The 19,737-nt window shown below is 40.9% G+C and overlaps 1 protein-coding gene across 1 annotated transcript in view; it reads left to right on the top strand.

The window, feature by feature from the left end:
* The window catches only part of LOC124798917, a gene marked incomplete at its 5' end in the record, with an annotated part of 86,123 nt that overhangs the window by 36,307 nt on the left and 30,079 nt on the right, over positions 1–19,737 (top strand). The gene's annotated exons all lie outside the window — the stretch shown is intronic.

The following is a 19,737-nucleotide window of genomic DNA, read 5'->3' on the forward strand; positions in this document are numbered from 1 at the left end:
TCTCTCTCTCTCCCTCTCCCTCTCCCTCTCCCTCTCCCTCTCCCTCTCCCCCCCCCCCTACCCCCCCCCCCCCCCCCTATCAGTCCTGCCAGGTAAGGGTCCCAGACTGATGAAAAATATTTGAGAATTGGTTGAACAAATGCCTTGCAACCCATTTTTTTAAAGTTTAGATTTCTTCCTATTAATCCGTCTGGCATGTGCGTTTCCTACTACTAGTTTTATGTGGTCATTCCACATACAGTTGCTCTGGATAGAAATTCCTAGATATTTAATAGTAGTTACTTGTTACCAGCAATTTATCAGTAGTGTAGTTGCTTAGTAGTGGACTTTTTCCTATGTATGTGCAATATGTTACTAACTGATGGTGGGGCCAGCACTGCAGTTTTGTCTCCTGTCAGCTCCTTCTGATCGGCTGCTCTATTGGCCATCTGCACCCTGCATCCCTGCCCACACTCCTTCTGCCAACACAGTGCTCTGCCCTAGGTTTGTGACCAGATGTGTGTGCTCTCTGCCCTAGGTTTGTGACCAGATGTGTGTGCTGCCAGCACTTCTACTGTTCCTCCACCTGCCCCCATTGTCTGTTTAATGTCTTCTCATTTTCACCTCTTGACCATTTTCATAATGTGTTCCCAGTATGTACCCATTTTTGCAATTTATCGGCAGTTCTCTTAATAGGATCACAATAGATTTCTCAAAGACAACTGTCCCAGAAGTTGAACATGGTCATAACCCATTCCATGTAATTCCATCAGGCCATGTTCGGGGACTGCCATCTTGTTAGGCTGCTGCAGTAGTGTGTGCTGCTGGTGTTCCTGGCAATGATCTTTGACGTTACGCACCATGTAACATATGTATGTCTTACTACATCGGCAGGGTATCTGGTAGGCTCTGGTTTCCATAGTGCAAGGTTGTCGTCACACTACCAAGCAATGCCCATGTTTTCGCTGTTGGACGGGAGACCATCTTCACTTGGTGTTTCTGGTGAATTTGTCCTATCTTCCTGGACAATGTGCCACAAAAAGGAGTAAATGCAATGGCTGTGTCCTCGTGAGAATCCTGCTCTGGTTCTGCCGGTTGTACAGAGGGTACAGGACGTGGAGCTCTCCAAATTTGCACTGCTTTTAGCCATTTTTCTGGAACACAGGCTCTCAGATGTAGAAGTGTTTTATTGATACTTACAGGATGCGAGCTTTATGTACCTACGTCTTGAGCACACTATTCCTCTGAGCCAGATGGTGGCAGCTGTCCGCATTTTAGGTTGGTGTGCATCTGCTTCTGCTACACACTGGCTAAAAGTGCTATCCACACTTCTTTTAACGATGACATACAGAAAGGGGAACACTTCATCCACTTAGACTTCTGTGACAAAATTGATGTTGCAGTATGTGGAATTTCTGTGTATAAGGAAGTCATTCAGTTTGTTATGCTCTCAGACAGACAAAAGCTATGAAACCGAATATCTTTAGCAAGGAGAGGGCAGCTGTAACAAAATTAAGAGAAGATCCTGGTGTTGTGTTGCCCTTATCTGGTAAACTGTGGCTCTAGCTCACCAGGGCTACATTGAGAAAATCTGGGGCCTGCTAGAAGATAGTTCATACTGAAAGGTCGACCCTGACCCCACTAAGAAGGTTGAGAGGAAGACATTGTGCTTCTCAAAGAATATGGCTTGCCAGATGAGGTTGTTAAAAAGGTAAGACAGAGAACATCAGTTTCACCTAGACTTTATGGGTTGCTGAAGATTCACAATGATAGGGTTTTATGCCCCACTATCATCAACATTAGTGCTCTGAAATACTAAAGTTCCTAAAGGATTTGCTTAGTCCTTGCGTCTGGAAGTGTTCGCATCACATTTGCAGCTATGTAGATTTTGTGGGACACCTTAACAACTGTAATCTTATAGATACTGACATCCTTGTGAGTTTTGACATTCTCTCTTTTTACCAGAGAGCCTTAACAAGAATCGTTAGAACTTATCGGCAAGAAATTTACAGATGGCCAACCTTTTTAGTTAAGTTTTGAGATTCACCAGTTGTCACCAGTATATATATGGAATATTTTGAGGAGAAGCCCTTGAATTAGTCCAATGGAAATACATCTATTTCTTCCACTACGTACAAGGTGTACAACTTTGCTTCCACCATTTTCCCCCAACATTTGAGGCTTTAGTGAAACAAATTGGTTACACATGTATCATTCGAAGTATTTTCCATTTTTGGCCACTACTTTCTCCCATCTTTCAGGCAGTGTACAAATCCTGCGTCGAAAAAATTGTTCATCTTTTGAAGCGATCCATGAATCGATCCAATTTGTGGCTTCTTCATGAGATTGGAAGTGTTGGTCAGCCAGGCCATGCGCCATTGATCTAAACGGGTGATAGTTAGAGAGAGCAATGTCTGGAGAATATGGCAGGTAGGGTAGGACTTACCATTTTAACGTTTCCAAGTACATTTTGAGCTCTTTTGCAACATTGGGTCGAGTATTGTCATGCTGCAAAATCACTTTATCGTGCCTCTCGCTGTATTGTGGCCATTTGTGTTTTAATGCTCTAGTCAAACACATTAATTGCGTTCGATAACAAGCACCTGTGATTTTTTCACTTCGTTTTAACACCTTATAGTACACGATGTTGACGTGGAAGCATGGCTGGGATATCCCCATGATTTTTTTGTGTTTTAGGGTTATTGTAATGAACCCATTTTTCATCCCCGGTCTCAATGCGATGCAGAAATCTCTTCCGTTTTTGCTTCTGAAGTAGCTGTCCACAAACACGCAAATACCTTTCAACGTCTCTTGGTTTCAGCTCACACGGGACCCAAGTTCCTTCTTCCTGAACCATGCCCATAGCTTTGAGATGTGTTAAAATGTCTTGTTGTGTCACTCCCACCAATCGTGCCAATTCTTCTTGAGTTTGACACGAGTCTTCACTCAGCAATGTCTGCAATTCTACATCTTCAAAAACATTCTCTCTTCCACCATTATGCCAGTGTATGATGTTAAAATCACCGTTCTTCAAGTGTTGCAACCACTCGTGACATGTTCTTTCACTAATAGTGTCCTTACCATACGTACTTGAGAGCATTTGATGAGACTTGGCTGCTGTTTTCTTCATATTGAAACAAAACAGTAACACCTCCCGCAAATGGCGAGAATTAGGCTCGTAAACTGACGTTTTCAATCAAGAATAACTGATATGCAACACGATCGACTAATGTTTGAATAAGGTTATGTTGACCAAGGTCCAAGCTAACTGCATGACGTCAGCAAACTGTTTCTTTCTACTGCTATTTACCGTGGCGCCACTTACCAGCAAACGGCAGAAGCAAAGTTGTGCACCTTGTAGATCACACAATCATGTGGCCACATGCTGAATGACTTCCTTATACATCTCAGTTCCATACACCAGAAATCAATTTCACCGTGGAATTTGAAGTGGGTGGAGTGGTCCCCCCTCTGGGTGTCGTTCTTAAAAGAGTGGACAGATCATTTGTGCCAGATGATGATGCATGCTGACCTATACTTACTTGCAAACAGGGACCACCACCCATTTCAGAGGAACGGCATGCTCAAAACATTAATACGTAGGGTTCACACACTGTCTGACAACAAAGTATTGACAGAAAACTTGAACATCTGAGAGTTGTGTTCCTGAAGAATGACTACAAGGAATGGCAGATTTGGAGAGCCCTACATGCTATACCCTCTGTTCTACTGATGGAACCAGAAGAGAATTCTCATGAGGATGTGGCCATTGCACATTGGGGGGGTGGTAAATGTGAAAATGTTAAATATGGCATCCAGTCAGGACTAATGTGCTGTCATTCTTTTCACGGTTGCAGAAGGACAAACCCCGGTAGACTGGCTTATTGACACCCAGATTCTGGACTTTATTGTCTTCAGATGGAAGCTTTTTGAGCTCTCCTTATAAATTACAAGTCCCTCCAAGGACTCAGCATTTGGTTGCTGTATACAGGCTTGGTGACCCCAGGTTCCTGAGCTGGGGACTGGTAAGCGCCACCAATCCTCTGTTACCGTAAGCTCTGGGCATGCTTAGACGATGACTGCGTGGCACAGCAGTGGAATGTTGTGCGTTTCAGAGAATGGGGGCCTTGGCTTCACCACCTGGACCGAGCGGGGTGGCGCAGTGGTTAGCACACTGGACTCGCATTCGGGAGGACGACGGTTCAATCCCGTCTCCGGCCATCCTGATTTAGGTTTTCCGTGATTTCCCTAAATCGCTTCAGGCAAATGCCGGGATGGTTCATTTGAAAGGGCACGGCCGATTTCCTTCCCCATCCTTCCCTCGCCCGAGCTTGCGCTCCGTCTCTAATGACCTCGTTGTCGACGGGACGTTAAACACTAATCTCCTCCTCCTCCTCACCACCTGGACTACAAGAAATGTACACACCTCTATTTAAACAAACAAAAACAAAAAAAAAAACCTCAACCTCAAGGTGTGCTACATGCTGATGAGGTGAATGGCTGTTGATGTAAAACAGTCTTTAGTGAGCAACCTCTGGGGCACCTGCCACCCCCCCCCCCCCCCCCCCCAACCACCTTCCCTTCAGTTGTATAGGGCTTGCTCAGGCATGCAGGGCTCTGCCTGTGTCCATGGTTGTTTCTGTAGTGTCTTGTGGGATCCCTATGGAACAGTCTCATCAAACCACTATTCCTGATGGGGTGGGTATACCGCCAAGTAGAACGTACACCCACTCTTCAAAGAGAGCTCAGTTGGTCAGTCCTCCCAAAAAGAAGTCTCAGAATTGTAGTAACAGGACATTAATGTGCAAAGCACTTTCATTGTTATCGAGAGAACGGGAGAAATGGTTGAGAAGATCTCCCCTTTCTGTATTTGCAAGGCATTTGAAGGTATTGCTGGGGCCCTGAAAAGTGTTAAACGATTTCATAATGGAACACTTCTAGTGGAACGCTTCTAGTGGAACGCTTCTAGTGGAACGCTTCTAGTGGAACACTTCTAGTGGAAACTGCTAATTCAAACAAAGTATCGAAGCTTCTGGGATACAAGCATTAGGTGACAATCCAGTTGAGGCTGAGTTGCATACCACTCTTACCTTTAGTAAGGCATGGTTACAGGCTCCGATATAATTGAGGTGGACACTGTGAAGTTATGTGAAGAATGGAAAAATATGGGCACCATAGAAGTGCAGAACTATGCGAGAATATACCCATCTTAAGGTTCTCCCAGTTGTTGCTAACTCAATGCGATGCTTCAGATGTTAAAGATCCCCAGGGTTCCACAATTCTTCTGTGGATACGTGCGTGATGAGCACGGGACCCTGAGCTAGTGCGCCCTATCCTTTCCTTTTCCACATCCTTCCCCGTCCCCCATCCTTCCCTCCCCCCACGTCTTCCCTTCCCCTTCCCCTTCTCTTTGGGAGTATGTTTTGTGCCTACGTCCGGAGACGGATGCTTGTAACTGTAAGACATAGTTTCTCTTCTTTGCTCTCTGTGCTGGAAAGTCTCTGTCCTCCCTTTGACCTTCTCTTTTCCTTGCCTCTTCTCTTTACCCTCTTCTCCGCTGCAGCATTTGAGACCACTCTTCTTTCCTTTTCTTTCCCATCTGTGCACGTCTGAAGGCCGACCCACACGTAGCCAGTGACGGGGTAACACATAATTCCCTGCCCCGGGTTGACAGGTAGGATACGTACGTACCCCCTGGTAAAGGCCAGGCCCAGGGAGGGGCGATTACCCGAGCTGGTACCTTCCGAATGTGCAGATTGGTCCCACCGTCCCTTTCTCAGGAGGTGTGACCTGAGGTGTAAACAATCACCTAAGGCGGGAGTGCTCTCAGAGAGGGACCCCCACTAGGAAGGAGCACACCATCGGAGACGCCAGTAATCATAGGGGATACTTTCACAATGGTTTCCTCTACTTCTACAACTTCTGCTCACAAGCGAAAGTTAGAGAAGTTTCGGCCACGAACAATTCTTCCATCAGTGCCACAGTTCCTAGTTGTTTCTCAGTCTGATGAAGGTGAAGATTCTCCACAGTCAACCCTTTCATTATTCAGAAAGGTGTCGATACAATTGCAGGTCCTGTAATGTCTTGTTCCTGGTTAAGAAACCTTGTTTTTAGAGTGAGTCATTGCCCTCCAGGCATAAAAATTGCTGTGAAATACACTACTACACACTTTCCCTGTCCGGGTGGAAGCGCACCACACTTTAAATTCATCATGCGGAGTGATTTATACATGCTCAATCAACAGATTGTCCGATGAGGACAGTCAAAACTACCTGTCTGACCAGGGCATAACGGCTGTACATTGACTAATGAAAAGGGTTGGTAAGGGCTTGGTACCAACCCATACTCTTCTTGAAGTTTGACAGAGTTCAACTTCCATTGAACATTAAAGCAGGATATGAGATAATTTCAGTTCACCCTTACATCCCCAGTCCTACGTGTCGCTATCGGTGTCGGTGGTTTAATCATACCAGCCAGTCATGTTCCAATATGGCCAAATGCGTTACGTGTGGCAGGGATGCCAATGAGGGTGATTGTCCACTTCCCCTCTCATTGCATCAACTGTATGACGACCATGCTGCTTCCTCTAGAGATTGCCCTATTTTCAAAGATGAACGAATTATTCAGGAAACCCAAGTGAAGGAAAAGGTGTCTACATTTGTTGCTCATAAGTTATTCGCCAGTCGAAAGCCCACTGTGCCCCCAGCAGGTAAATATAGCACTGTCCTTGCATCTCCTCGGCCTACCAAGGAGGTAGCCACACAGACCTGCGATCTCACCTTTAGTGTCATGGTCGTCAGATTGGCCAATGCAAAGATCATCCGTTCAACCTCCCCACTATCACCTGCTCACTCTACAGCTCACCGTTCATCGGCTTCTGCTAAATCACAAGCCCCAAAATTAGATGCATGGACTTCCAAAAAAGAGCCTACTCGCAACGATTTTTTATGTACCCAACTTCACAACCATCGATTCCTCCCTCATCTCAATGTCCTGTTTCCAAGAAGGCTTATAAGAAACGGATTTCCTCTCCTTCTCCGCAACATCAAATCTCATGTACAGTGCCACCCGCGGTAACCGTTCTCGGCTGTCTTCCGTGTCACCAAGGCACACCGCTGGCCACCTATCAACTGGCCGATCGCTGGTGGCAGGAACTGCCCCCAAACAACCTAAGGATCAGGATCTTCTGCCTTTGGCTGAATGTTGTTCCACACTGTCGGCCTCTGGCTCTCAGAGGTCATTGAGTTAACGGCAACCGTGGTGAGATTCTTCCCTTTTCTGTCCTCCCTATGTCAATTATCCATTGGAGTATCCGCAACATTCGGAGGGGGGGTTAGAGACAAGTGCCGCCCCTCCACCACACTCTCCTTCCCTTATCTTGTGGTCCTGCAGCACTATTTTCAGGACTTATACTCACTGCACCCTACTGGAGAATCTGTGTTTTTCTCCAAAGGCCTACTGATTACAGGGCTCCCTTTAGAGAACACTTTCCGTGGAAATTTGCACATCAGCAGTAGGACACGATCCGGCGGCTGAAAGGCCCACAAACAGTGAGTCATAAGGCTCCCTGTCCCTCTTCAGTTCTTACCTTCACCAACAGATAAGCTGTTACATGAGTGCTGACTATCTAAAGTAGTAAAGTAGAACAAGAAGAAATCTCATGAGGAGACTACTCTGAGACCAGAGGTGCCAGACAGCCCCTATGTCCTCAGATTCGGAATGTATCTTCATTGATGATACACATCACCCAGTCGTCTTTGCCCCTTCACAGCTAACCAGGGCATGCTTAATGTGAGAATACTTCGGAATTGTAATGGATATTAATTTCACATGCCAGGACATCAATTAATATCAACTTGTCCCCATCTATGTGCCATCCAAAAAACAGATTTCAATGACGGTCGTGATCCAAATCTTTGAGGTTACTGTGCATTCGGTCGGAATCATACAGGCCCCCAAAGACCATGTGGTAAGTGTTTTGGTTTGAACAGATGTCAGTGAATGGTTTCCTCTCCATACCGCATTGGGGGTGATAACAGTGTGTGTGAAAATGATGCCAGCACTTACCATTTGCAAAGTTTGTTCATCTCTAGGCAGGACACTCACATATCTTGAGATGGGCATAATAATCAGAGAGCTCCATTCCACTCCTTACTATCATCTCCCCCTTTCCACTACTTACAAATTTCAAACCACAATGCCCTTTGTGAAGGAATAACATTTCATTTTGTATGGAATTCTGATTGACTGTCTGCTTTCTGATCTTGATCTGTCTTCTCAAAGACTGTACCCGTACGCACTGTAGTACTGTCCATGGCTATTATTCTTAAAGTCTCTTCCTCCAATCTTCTACAATAGTTGCTATTAAACAATCTTTGTGATACCTATCACTTTGTGGTGAGCCTTTCACTTTTTCTCACTACTTGATAGACAAGTTGCTGTTTTGTGGTCCCTGAAGAACCAATTGTCAGTAGCCCAGCTGTACTGTCACCTTTGTCCCCTCTGTTTGGCTTTGTAGATGAGGTTTTCTTACATTACCACCTGTGCCACCATAACTGCAGTTCCCTTTCTACAGTCCTTCTCCACTGGCAGATGGTATCCTAGTGAAGGAGACACAGTGCAACAGTTACTCACTATCATCAAAGGGCCTTTGAAGTCTGAAGCAAAGTGTGTAGCAGACTACCCTCATTACTTTCAAGTGGTTCTGTGCAAAGGCTTGGAACTTAGTTCAATGAAATAAGAAGGGATGTCAGGAGTGCATCATCTCTGCCTTGGGAGCGCACAAATCTTCACCTGAAGTGTGGACTGAGCTCCCTAGTCCAGTGGGCCAACAAACATTAACAACTGTTCTGGGTCTCCTGCGTGGTGGTATTTCTACCAGTGAGTAGGTTCTTGCTGAAAACTTCTCAATCACCAATTTGTGACAGTGTCAGCATCCTCTTATTATCCAGCTACTTTCCAAATGCATAAAGGACAAGTTGAAGATATCCTTTATTCATTAATCTCTGTAATTCTGGATTCTACCAGGAACCTATCACTGACTGGGAAGTGTCTCATTTTGTGATCAGGCTCCAGACTCTGGTTCAGTTCTGAATAAGATTCTTCAACTATATTTGGCTGGAAGATGTTTTCCCTTTGCAGTAGAGAGGTAATGTCATCACCCACTCAAAATTCCAATGTCCATAGACAGCCACAGATTGATCAATCTCAACAGTGTGCTCTGCAGACTGCTTGAAAGGATGATAGCATGACAATTGAGCTGGGTTCTCTAATCACCAGGCTTTTTGTCCTTTGCAAGTGTGGTTTCTGAAAGGGATGATCCACAACCTACCAACTGGTTAAATCGGAAACAGCAATCTGACAGGATTTTTCTAAATACCAACTTCTGAGTGCTGTTGTTTTTGACCTATGCCATCTATTGCACTTGCATTCCATGACGGGAATTCAAGGTGTCTTACCACTTTTTATTCATTAGTTTCTATACCTCCTCTCAATTTGGGTCCAAGAGAATGCCATCCTACAGCGTTCCATGCTGAGTGTTACACTGTTCCTTACTGCCATTGGTGTGGTGCACAAGTGACTTCTGTTGGACCAGTGACTAACCCTCACTGTGTGTCAACAACTTCTGCATTTAGTGTAGTTCCAATTGTGTAAATGGAGATGATGATCTAACAATTATTGAGAATTGAGATATACTAGTAGGGAAAGGAACAGAAGAAACAGTTGTGAGAGAATAAGGGCTTTCCACTAATGAGAGTGAATATACTGTTCAAAAATCCCAAGTTGAAGAGGTATACTTGGAAAAGGACTGGAGACACAGGAAGGTTCCAGTTGAATTATGTCATGGCTAGACATTTATTTATTTATTTATTTATCTTACAGCTCGAAACATGTATTTAACATGCATGGGCAATGTTATAATAATTACATTCAGATTATTGATACACAATATAAATAGATTACATGCTACTAAGTAAAATATCATTTAAGTATATTTAATATAGCATTCCTGAGGTCAAATCATGTCAGCACCATACTGTATGGGCACATCAATACAAGCCATTTTTTTAACTCGTTTTTAAAAATTCTACCAGAAAGCTGTTTCAGGTTGTTTGGCAGAGAATTATAAAATATTGCTCCCTTAATGAATGGGGTATTTGTTGTTAGATTCAATCGTCTGCTCACCATATGAAAGTCTGATTTTTGTCTTGTATTGTAATCATGGATTTCCATATTCCTGTTTGTCACTTTTTTGTCTTTTTTCACTAATAATATTGATTGAAACATATATACTGCATAGATAGTCATAATATTAAACTTAATAAACAGGTTTTTACATGAAGTTCTGGGTCTTACTTTTGCCATAGTTCTTATTACTCTTTTCTGCAATACAAATACCCTTTTTATATTGTATTGGCTACACCCACCCCACAATACAATTCCATAAGATAGATGGGGATGCACCAACCCAAAATACGCTATTTTTATTACTTCGATATCTAAATATTGAACTAATCTCCTTAGTAAATACAGACTAGATGTTATTTTACCACAGACATGATCTATTTGCTGATTCCACGAAAGTCTGTCATCTATATATATCCCCAGAAATTTACATTCTGAACAGGTATTTTCCTGAATGTCCTCATTTAGAACAGTATTTTTATTTGAACTACTTGTCTTAAAATAAATTAAATTAGTTTTGTTAATATTGACCCTCAGGTTTTCTTTTTCAAAATGTGTTTGGGCTTTTTCAACAAAATTCTGTACCACTGAATTTAGGTCATCATTACTACGTGCCCAGCAAACCCCAGAGGTGTCATCAGCATACATAGTAATACGATGACTGGTGTCTAATACTTTTGGGAAATCATTCACGTAGCAAATAAACAAGAAGGGGCCCAAGATAGAGCCTTGTGGCACACCAAAATTTATGTTTCTTATCTTTGATCTTCTTTTTGCAATTACCTCTCCATTATCATACACAACTTCTGTGCATTGTTGTCTATCTTTAAGGTAAGATTCTATTAAAAGCAACAGTTTCCCACTGACACCATTATAAGCAAGTTTACTTAAAAGAGCGCCATGATGGACTCTGTCAAACGCTTTGGAAAGATCTAAAAACACTCCTGCCGTTTCGTATCCCTCATTTATTTTCTCCATCAGACAGTGTACAAACTGCACTGCTGCAGATATGGTGCTCTGACCACTTCTAAAGCCATGTTGGAAATCTCCTATTAAGTTATTCATATTATAGTGCTCAATTAGGATTTCTAGCATTATTTTTTCAATTAATTTACCAAACACTGACGTTAAGGCAACTGGTCTGTAGTTCTGTGGTTGTTTTCTTTCCCCTTTTTTATATAAAGGTTTAACTAAAGCAAGTTTCAGTTTCTTCGGAAACACACCTTCTTCAAGTACACAATTTATTAGATAGACTAACGGTCTGGCTAACTCACCCTTGCATTTTTTCAGTAGAAAAGGAGATAATTCATCCCATCCAGCTGATCTTTTATTTTTTAGGTTGTCAATTAGCTCTGTTACGTCCTTGATGGTTACTGTAGGTAGCATACAAGAGTCCCTTTCCTTTTCCTTATCATATTTAAACGGCCTCTCCTGTTTCATGCAAGTATCATTTTCAATAGCATCTATAAAGTAATCATTAAATATATTGCTAACTATATAAGGATCAGAAAAATTATCATTATGTAAACTTAACTCTATATTATTAATTTTAGTTTTTGAATCAGTGTTCCTCATATCATTAACTACTGCCCAGCACGACTTTGAGACACAGTCAGAATTTCGGATCTGTTTACTAATATGTTCTACTTTCCTTCTCCTTACTTCCTTGCGATACTCATATTTATATTTTTTATAATCCTCTTTGTATGAATCAAGACTGGTTTCTCTGTGTAGCTTATACATATACTCCATTCCTTCTTTGAGTCATTTCGTTTTTTCATCAAGTTTTACACGTTTGACTACTGGAGGTTTATTTTTATTTACATTCATCATCTTTGCTGGGATAGTAATATCAATATGTCTAGTTAAAATTTTTACAAATACTTCCCATTTGCTGTCAACTCCCCTTTCTCTATAAACTGATTCCCAAGATTCTTGACCCAAAGTATTCTTTAGCAAGGTGATGTTGTATTCAGAAAATAATCTTCTATTCTCAAATTTTTTGTTTTGTTTAAGTTTATGAAGACAACCAATCACTAATAATTGTCCTAGATGATCAGATATGTGCCCATTTACAGTCTGTGCCGAAACAACATTTTCATAATTGGTCATCACATGACCTATGGAACGGCTGCTTGACTCAGTTATTCTAGTGGGCACATGACCAAGTAGATCTTTAATATCATAGGATCTTATGCAGTCTTGTAAACCTTTGCATTCCTGGCTGTTGCTTAGTGTGTTTATATTAAAGTCTCCTAACATTACAATATTTACTGTATTGCCACCCTTGCTTAGCTTCCCCAATACACTATCCAGTGCTGCCAGGAAAACCTCGAGATTACCAGAAGGGGCTCGATATATACCTAGCACAATAAGTGGGACGGATACAATCATTAACTTAATTATCACTGCTTCAAAGTCTTTCTCGATACAATAACCCTTAACCCATGATACTTTTTCTACAGAACTTATTAGGTTACATTTCCTTACATAAGTAGCAACATCCCCTCCTTTATGTTCTGTTCTACAAAAAAACGATGTAAGATTATACTCCTGTAACTTACAATACTGAATATTATGGTTAGCTTTTTGATGCTCTGTAACCACGATTACATGTGGAGCTAGATCTGTAACTAAGGCCTCAAATACATCGATTTTGTTACCCAAGCCTTCAACATTATATTGTAAAAATGATACATTAGTACAATCATGAGAGGATATATCCTTCTCAAGGTTAACATTATCACACAAATTGATAGTTTCTAAATTGGGAACACTGAGGGACTTTTTTATCCTAAAAAATCAACAGTCTTGACACTGCAGTGAGGAATTATTTCGGTTTGCTTGCTCTGCAGGCATATATCATTATCACTTCCGTCTTTCGTGTGTATGACATCTGAGGTACAAGGTATCACATTTTAATTATCGCATTTTGTTTCCTCAATAGCTCTGTTGATGTCAGTTGCTAGAATATTCTTGCCCAGACGATTAAGATGTAGTCCATGTACAGTGAAGCTGCTTCTTTGATACCTGTTAAGGTCCAGCAGTCTCACATTTTTTAACTTGGAGCAGAAATGTTTTAATTTTTTATTTGTAGATCGGATTTCTCGGTTCACACACGACCAGTCAGGCAGATCAAATCTCGCCGGAATATTTGACAAGATCACATTTGTATGGGACAACATCATTAACATAACAATCAACTTTTTAATAAATGAACTGGTCTCGTTGCAATAAACGTCGTTTGAACCTGCTATAATAACGACGACATCACTTTCTGTAAAATCGGTGCAGTCGTTGTTTACAGAGCTTGTTACATCAACAAACTTCGCCCCAGGTTTAATAACGGATGAAATGCGCACGTTTTCTGTGGTCGAGTTAGATATACGATCTGAAAAAATCAGATATTGGATTGTGAGGTGTACCAGGAGCAGATATAGACTTGGATCACAATTTAATATTGAAGAGTTAGACTGGAGCTTGAATATTGTCCAGAAGAATCAATGTGGAAAGAAGTGGCATACTGAAGAAATGAGGAATGATGAGGCATATCTGAAGTTCTCTAAGGCTTTATATGCTGTTATTATGAATGCCACAGTAGGCAGTTCATTTGAAAAAGGAATGGATATCTCAAAAAAGGCAGACACAGAAAATGAACAGAGAAATATAAAGATAAGGAAGGCAACTGTGAAGTGATCTTGTATAACTGAAGAAATCCTTCTTTGATCAACCAATTGAAGTAAGTGCACAGTGTTCAGGGAAAGACAGGGATACAGCAATATGTCACTCAGAAATTAAATAGTAGGAGGTGCAGGGAAGCCAAGGAAAAATGGCTGCAGGAAAAATCTCAAGAAATTGAAACAGAAATGATCATTGTGAGGACTGACCCACAATATAGAAAAGTGAACACAACCTTTGGTGCAGCACAGAAGAATGATGGACAGGTAGAAGCAGCACATTGAAGGCTGCTTTGAAGGTGAGGAACTGCCTTATGAAGTAGTATAAACAGAAGTCAATATGGAAGATATAGGGGTCCAGTATTAGAATAAGAGTTAAACAGAACTTTGAAACACTTGCAGTCAAGTAAGGCAGAAAATAGAGATAACATTCCTTCAGAATTTCTAGAAAAAATTGGGAGAGGCGGCAACCTAATGACTGTTCTAGTTGGTTTGCAGAATATGAGTCTAGAAATACCAGGAGCCTTTCGGAAAAATAGCAGCTACGCAGTCCTGAAGATAGCAAGAATGGATCAGTGTGAGAACCATCACACAGTTGGCTTAATAGCTCATGCATCCACATTGCTAAGAAGAATAATATACAGAAGAATGAAAAAGAAAACTGAGAATTTGTTAGATGTTGATCAATTTACCTTTCAAAAAGATAGACACCAGAAAGACAGTTCTGACATTGCAATTGATAATGGAAGAAAGTCTTGGAAAAATTAGGATGTATTCTTGGGATCTGTCGACCTAGAAAATGGAGCAAGGTGTTAGAAATTACAAAGAAAAATAAGAGTGAACCTCAGGGAAAGATAGGTAATGTACAAGAATCAAGAGAAAACAATAGGTATGAAAGACCAAGATTGAAATGCTTGGATTAAAAACCTTGTATGTCAGATGTGCGGTCTTTCACCCCCTATTGTTCAGTCTGTACCAGATGTCTGCATTGGTGTTCGTGCATGCTGGAATTGTTCAGTGCTTGTAGTGCCTTGGAAGTCCAGCAAATGTCAGTGTGGTTGTTACAGTATATTAATTTTTACTTATGGACCGTCTGACAGCAACTGAATAAAACACAATTTTAGTGCCATACGCGTTTCGCCTTTATTTTCTGCAAGGCATCATCAGTGGCCTGGAATATGTACATATGTTAGCTATTTTATTTACATTTTTGTCATTGTGCCTATAGGTTATAAACAGTTCTGGTGGTTGGTATTTCCTATTAAGTAGTAATGTTTTGAACTGTACTTACAGGTTGTGTGGACAATTTCCTACATATTACGCTCCTGTTGCATTTTTGTTGTTCTTCTTCTTCTTCTTATGAACGCCAATGTGCAGTTTTTTTCCGCATTCCACAACACTATGCACTGAACGCTTGTTTTAAAGCAATGTTTTGGTTTCTGTTGCCGACTGTCAAATGTTTTTGCCAAAGATCGAATGTTATTGCCAAACTTATGAGTGTAACTATTGAAGTATCTGTGGTCTGTTCGTGTATGCATTTGTGTGTGTGTGTGTGTGTGTGTGTGTGTGTGTGTGTGTTTTGGTGTGATATATATTTTTTTGTTCTGTGTGTGTGTGTGTGTGTGTGTGTGTGTGTGTGTGTGTGTGTCTCCAGATGATGTGGGGAAGAGTTTTCCTTTCTTTCAGACGGTCCATAAGTAAAAATTATTAATATACCGTAATATTACACGCAACTGAGGAAGACAGGACTATAAAAGTTGAAGATGTCAGTGTGGTTGCTTTGCACACAAGGAGCAACTGCATTTGATATCTTTCACACTTGTTCAAGCATTCCATACGCGTTTCGCCTTTATTTTCTGCAAGGCATCATCAGTGGCCTGGAATATGTACATATGTTAGCTATTTTATTTACATTTTTGTCATGCTTTGGGAAAGAAGGAAAATACACTTCTCTAATTTCACACTGTAAAAATGCTTGAAGGTATGTAAGACTATGCCACCTATTTCTTCATCAGAAATTTTACTTTCCTTGGGAAAAAAGAGAACTGCCAATTTTCATTTTGTGTTCTTTTCTAGTTCCACTAAAATTTTGAAAAAATAGCATGGTTAACAAATTGATTGTTTTCGCGCCTGGTAATGTAAAATCTTAGCTTCTTAATAAAGCATTTATTTTTTCATAATTCTTAACAGTTCTTGTGAACTGGTGCTGTTTGTCAAACGTGCATTTGATTTACAAATCTTATATTGAGAATGAGAGAGCAGGCAGATTGCTGATTGCCACACTTTAGACCATGCATTACCACAGCTAAAATATAGCCAAAAATACAAGAGCATTTTTGAAATTGTATTGGCATTGATATCTATCTTTCTCAAGTAAATGTGTCTTATGATATTGCAGTGCCTGTGTTACTCTGATTACAATTCAAAGTTCCTGTGGACATGCATGCATGTCCAAAGGAATAGGCTCTGCAGGGACTACAGCTGTTCTGAAATACATTAAATGTATTCGCAATTGCAAATAATGACAACAATTAGCTGTAGCATGGAATGACAACATTAAAGTTCAGCGTCTGACCTGTACTAGAATATACTTAATGGAGTCCAGGGCGTAGACGCATGGTTCACGACGTATGGAAGTTTGGGTTTGGCCATGAATTGTGCATGGATAACAACATGGTAAGGCGACCACTCACGGCAAGCAGGAAATCCGGGTTTGAGTCCCGTCCAGCATAAATTTTCATTGTTGTCATTCCATTCTACAGCTGATGGTTGTCTTTATTCACAATTGCAAATACATTTAATGTAAATGTGTGTTACTAAATGGTGTCAGTGCCAGAATCACAAGCCAATGGAATTTGTACAGTTTTAGTGTAGTTTAAATTACTCCAGGAGGGAAAAACAAATTGCTAGCAAACAACACAGGCACAATATTGGACCCTTGTGTAATTTTAATCATCCATGTTCAAAAAACTGCAAACATATACGAATTTTTCCCTCTTTGAGGATCGATTACTCTGGAGAGTCGTCTGCTGTGGTGTTCAGAGTAGCTCAAATGTTAAATCATAAAAATTGTTACTACTTGAGAACAGACAGTAGGTCAGCATTGGTCGTAATGTCGTATGTCTTTTTTAATAGCATTGCAGATCGATTTCAGCTGACAGTGCAGCTATCATCAGTGCTATAAATACAAATACAAGAATCAGGCGTAGAAACAGCCCATTGATCAAATGCCATGTCACAGTTGTTGTACACAATCAAAATTCCACAATCATGTGCCTTTATAAATAGTCATGTAGATTAAGCATAATTACTCTCTTTGTCGGAAAGGTTACCAGACAGGTTTTAAAAAAATACAAAATTACATCTACCAAGTAATGATCCTGGCTCTTGTCGAAGTATTTGGCTATCAATACACAGTTGCCAATGTTTCTGGAGGTATTGAAAGCAAGCAGGAAAAGTTTCTACTGAATTGCTTGTTAACATCTTTTGTCACAGCCTCTTGGATGTCTGTGATATCTTGATGAAGCTTTCCTTTCAGTCACTTCTTCACTTTTGGGAAAAGAAAAAATTGCTAGATGAGAAGTCAGGTGAACATGGTGGATGTGGGATGGCAGAAACAGAACGTCTTGGTTACAGGTAAAGCAGTATGGGGTCTTGCATTGTCCTGGGAATGTCACAAATCAGGACGGTGACATCAAATTGCGTGTTGCAAACATTTCAAGACTTTCAATGTAAAGAGTTTGGTTCACTATGTGACCTGGAGGAACATACTGATGATGAATTAATCTTTTACTATCAAAGAATGTGATCATTGTCTTTGTTCTTGAAGGTTGTGGTTTGACTCTTTTCGAGGCTGGTGATCCATGGCTCCACCATTCAGCACATTGACAATTTGTGTGAAGTTCATACTGGTAGCACCAACTTTCATCCCCAGCAATAATCTTTTACAGAAATCTAGGATTACGTCTGGCTCAGTCCAGTATTTCAGCAGAAATTCTTCATCTTTACTCTTTCTGTTCATCTGTTAGGGTGCAAGGGACGAGTTTTGCAATAAGTTTCCATTTCCCTAAATCTTTGCATAAAATCTTATGACACACATGATGATTCAAATTAAGTTCTTCTGATATTACATGCACAGTTATATGATGGTCTTCTTGCAACAATGCCTTACACACCGCAAGTTTGCATCGGTATATGCTGTAGGCTGACAACCAACTCTGGGTTGTCTTGCACTGAATCTCTCCATTCAGGAAACTTGTTGTGGCACTCGAAAACCTGACTTCCGAAAGTGCCTTGCCTGCATGTACTTGCTTAATCATTGTCCATGTTTCACTAGGAGTTTTGCTGAGGTTAATGCAGAACTTAATGCTCACTCTTTGCTCACAGACCTCATTCATTGTCACTGTAACTAATGCACCAAGAACCCAAACAGTGTGTTGCTAAGCACAGCCCTGCCACCTAATGAGTGTGCACGGAAACATGGCAAAGGTCATTTCAAGGATGAACACATACGAGGTAACAGAAAAACAGCATTTGTTCCTACTTTCTGACAAAGAGAGTATAACGGTACATAGTCCAGTCTAACTCCGGCATGTACAAGCATTAGTCCAACGGAGGCCACTGTTGACAGATTCATACAGATAACCCCAGTTTACATCATACTGGATGACAAAAGCACTCTGTTTATTGACCCTAGGTAAAAGAGTGGGTTAAACATAAAAAATTTTATATGTAAAAATACAGGGAATCCAAAAAGTAATTGTAATAAAATAAAATTTTGTCTGGAGGTGCACAATTCAAAAAAACATTAAGACAAGCGTTACATTGTGTTACATTCTTTTACATGTGGGGAGTAAAAATAAGAGGGCATTGGCTGTCAAGTATGACATAATGTAACACTTGTCATAATGATTTTTGAATTGCGTGCCTTGTTGCAAAATTGTGTTTTATTATAATTACTATTTGAATGTCCTGTATTTTTATTTATAAAATTTTTTAGCTTTGTCCGAACACCTGACGGTTTCCTTGTGGTGAGCTTTCCCTGTTGAAAAGTGTCTGAAGCCCCTATGCCTGAACCTCGCCATACCCCCTGCCCCTGCCTCTCTTTTAGAGTGTACCCACTGTATATTCCCATGCATTCCTTGTCGGTTAGTACCCAGACCACGAATTATGACAGATTTATTTGAACGATCTACAGTTTATCGCCCCATGACCTTTGTGTGCCTGTTCCTCTAAGTTCTTCAGGAGTGTTAGGTTGCTGCCATTATTTACAATGGCGACTTTAAGTCGTAGATGGGCTGGGACGTACTTATATGTCTTGGCTTGTAACATCATTTGTTGCTTGTAATAGGTAGTATCTTTATAGAGAAACCGATAGCCATTAAGTCATATTTTTTATTAAACATACCACCCTAGATTGCATTTTAATTAATAGTGGCTCAATGAGCAGTGTCCAAGCCACTGATCAATATTACTCTTGTCATATTCTGATATCTCATATTCATGATCTTCTGACCTGACCTTGGTTGTGTTACCTGTCAGTTGTTTTTCTCTGACTCCTAAGTCATGTGGGTAACCCAAGGAACAGACAGGCCGACTGTTTGACTGGAGAATATACCACTTGCCCAACAATTGCTTTGATGATCCCGGGTGCATGTTTGTGGGTGCAGACGAGGCTTCTACTCACTCTGAACATCTGGTGGGCTAATGCCCTCTCTAATAAACTGTATTGAGGAGACAGCAGCTGCTGGTACTCCTCATTCAGTTCCTCCTGGAAGGACTCCACCATCCCATATTGTCTCCAAATCAATCATACCAGATTAAGCCATAGTTTATATTATAAAATGAGCCTTCCCCATGGCATTGTTGTAGAGCGTCATAGGCAGTAGATCGTATC

The sequence above is a fragment of the Schistocerca piceifrons genome, chromosome 5 (assembly GCF_021461385.2).
Source record: "Schistocerca piceifrons isolate TAMUIC-IGC-003096 chromosome 5, iqSchPice1.1, whole genome shotgun sequence".
NCBI lineage: Eukaryota > Metazoa > Arthropoda > Insecta > Orthoptera > Acrididae > Schistocerca > Schistocerca piceifrons.